This window comes from Harpegnathos saltator, unplaced genomic scaffold (genome assembly GCF_003227715.2).
Source record: "Harpegnathos saltator strain DR-91 unplaced genomic scaffold, Hsal_v8.6 scaffold24, whole genome shotgun sequence".
Lineage (NCBI taxonomy): Eukaryota > Metazoa > Arthropoda > Insecta > Hymenoptera > Formicidae > Harpegnathos > Harpegnathos saltator.
In genome coordinates, this window is record NW_020230028.1 from 104612 (window position 1) to 108224 (window position 3613).

A 3613-nucleotide genomic window follows, 5' to 3' on the forward strand; every position below is an offset into this window, starting at 1 on the left:
TAACTTTTGCCGAACGCCTTCGCGGTGCGCGCTTTGCAACACAGCAACGTTGTACTGCCATTTCGGTGCAACGATCACTCGTTGTTCGCGATGCCCTCGGCGAACCGCGTATGCAACGACGACGAAAGATCGCTGGTCGCGCCTCGCTCACCGCGGGAGGTCAGTCGATGTTTGCGGTAAACGTTCGCGCGATAGCGACGAAGAGAAAGGAGTGACCAACGATGCAACGCTGTCAACGAGGACCTCGTACCGCGTTGCCACCGGTGTACGATCAATTGCGACTGATGCGTATCGACGACAACAAGGTGTACATCGGAGGCATCAATTCGGCAGCACCCAATCATTACTCGTGAGTGTCCGATCGAGAAGGACGACGAACGCGCGACGATCGTCGTCTGAACGTTCGATATTGTCCTGTTGCAGGAGACCGATTTGTATCGACTTCGCATCGTTCTACCCGTCGATGGGATGCCAATACGAACTGTCAATGGAGGCGGTTTACGTGTTGACCTGCGATCATCTATTGGAGATTCACGGCGACGACGAGACTCTGTTGGATCGAAACATACGCGACGGATTGGTGAGATGCTTCAACTACGAACCAGCGGACTCTTCATCGCGCAAAAGCACCGGTCAACTGCTGATCGAGTCCACGGACGACGACGCGATGGCCGAGGATGATATGTCGCGTTACACGATTCGCGGTCGAAACTCGCAGCGGCGGTCGTTCGACGTCATGGCGGATGGTACGAAGCGTCGAGTTCTCGAACGCGCGCGAAATGATCGAGTCCAGCGTCAATCCGACGCGACGACGATCTCGTGGTGTGTCGAAGCGCCACGGTGAACGACGAGCGGCCTATAATATGTTCCTTGTGGAGTCACTATCTGCGTACGCGAAAGCGCTACAAAGTCAAGATGCGCGCGACAGACGACGTGTTTCAGCGACGCGTGTTCGGCTGCAAGAAAATGTTCAAAGTGGTCGCCAATTCTATGTACGGATACCTGAATCACAGACGCAGCGTGGTGTATTCGTCGCAAGTGGCCGCCGCCGTGACCCTGTTGTCGCAAAAGACTTTCACGAAATCGCCTGGATATGCGAAGTGGCGTTACTCGCGGTTGTTGCGTGTTCCCCGGTATCGGTTAATCGCGTGGTCAATGGCGACAACGGTGATGGTGACGGTGTCGCATTGTCGCGTCGCGAGATTCGATGCGACGTGATATACCGCGATATGGACGGGCTCATCAGGTGCATGTTGACGCTGCGCGAATCGTCGCTCGAAGGAGCAGACGATGTCTCGGATCTCAACAAAGGACCAAAATTCAACGCCATAGACGCTGATCAGCAACAAAATACGAGGCGCTGATAGTGCGACTGATCAATCGAACGTTTTCGAAGCTACAACTGCCCACTGATCGCTATCGATTTGAAGGATTCGGGCGTGGAAACGCGCAGCATAATGGGCAAGAAGAAATACTGGAAAACGCTGGAGCTCGCGCGAGGCCGTTTTGTCACCAAAGGATTCGAGAAAAACGCCCAGGAATTCGTCAAACGTACAATGAACACGTTGCAGCGCAATGTCGGGAGTATCCTCACGATGCGTCCCGAGGTGGCTCGTTACCGACTAGTGATCAAGGATCAAGTGGCGTTTTTCGTAGCGATGTTCGTGTCGCTGAATCCTTACTACGCGTCGCACGGTGTGGAAGCATTCGCTTTCAATCTGGCGCTCAATCCGCGCAGTGTGGTCGGATCGGAAGCCAGTTTCATTCAAGCCACGATCGAACTGTACGGTTGCAGTCCGGGTGATCGCGTGCACTGCGTGTTCGCGTTGGACGTTGAGGATCCGAACGCGACCACATTTTGTCTATTGTGGGATTTTCGCTCGGATCGCGATCGATTGAATTACTACAAGATCGTTAGACGACTTGCTGTTTATTTCGTACAATCGATGGAGGGATTTAAACGCGGCAGTATCGACGATCCGCTGAAAAAACGCACATGCACGACCGCAGCCGAATTTGATCGTACGCAGCAACAAGCGTACGCGACCTGGTTGAAACGAGCAGCGAACAACGATCGTGGCGCCATGGACTCGCTGTTCGACGACTCGTCATCGACTCGCTTGATCGCAGCCACCTGGACTCGGTGGCTCGAACGAAACGTTGCTTCCGTGCGACTGACCGTGGTTCCATAACGATTCGCGGAATGCGCGATGCTATGCGATCGGTTTTGGTTCGCGCGATGCGAAAGTATTCCGTAATAAAGACATATAAGAATAATAACAGGCGCGAGTGTACGGTTTCTTTCGCGACAACGGAGAAGCAAGTACGAACTTTCACGGCACCTTCGTCGCTCGAAACATTCGCGATCTTATTCGTATGATAAAGCGTCGTTTTCCACGTCGGACGACGAGTGCGTATTCTTCGGATGAGTGCCACGATACAGCCAAGATGCGTACGTTATCGTCAAAAACGAACAATACGAAACACCATGGCCATTCAGCGGTCGCTGGATCGACTATTTTCGCGATGTTAGCACGAACGACGCGAGGCGCGACAGCGACAACGGTCTCGCTTTTTCATTGCCATTCGCACCGGTGCAACGTCGAATCACTGCCTCCTTCGAGGACACATCGTCGCGCTTCTCGCAATCGATATCGTTCAACAATCGCAAAATCTCTTTGCTATCGTACAATTTGAATCGTCGCGATTTCGACCAGAATCGATTCATCGTTTTTCGCGATTTCCAACACATCCGAGAGAAAGTTGCGACGTTCGCTCGATCGATCGATAAATCGGCGGTCGATTGGAGAAAAGCAGTCGCGAGAAACAACGGTGCCGCAACGAATACGGCATTGACGGTTATTGCGGTCTTGATGCGGCGTACGGATCGATCGATGTGTAGTTCGGTCGATCTACTCGCCATCGCAATTGCGATTCGGTTTCTCACATGGGCACTTCGATCGCGCGCATCAACGCGCACCGCCGAAACAATTCGTCGATCCTTGGACTAGGAGGTGAGATAAAAATAGACAATTTTTTAATATTCATTGTTCACGTTCACTTCGCCTCATGCATCGCACAATACGCGAATGCATTCTCTCGCTGCTAAGATAAGATAACGATCGTAGGACGATAAAACCGATGTGATGACGACTGCGACAAGAGATGAGCAATGGAGACGAAGAATGCGCCACCGTTTCGTTCCGGGCAAGTGCCGATCGATCGCGTATCAGCGACCACCGATCGATCGAATATTGTGTCGAACGCACGTGGTGTACAGCGCGCTTGACGATTACGACCGGCAATTGTTGTCACGAGTGATATTCGTGGAGGAGGCGCTCCGATTTACATTCGCACCAGATTGCGACGGATCGACGCGGTTCGAGTGCGACAATGCAACGACACCGTCGCACAGATGCACGGATCTTCGCGACGCGTGCGAAAGCACTCATACTTGTAACATCGCTGCTCGTGCCTTCCTCATCGGTCATATCTTGTCGTGCGTCTCTCTGTATTTTTCGTATTTTTATGACGTAGTCAATAACGTGTCGCACATCGTACCCACGGAAATCGACAGCGGTCGCGACGGAATCGTTCCGTTCGGTGCTCTGTT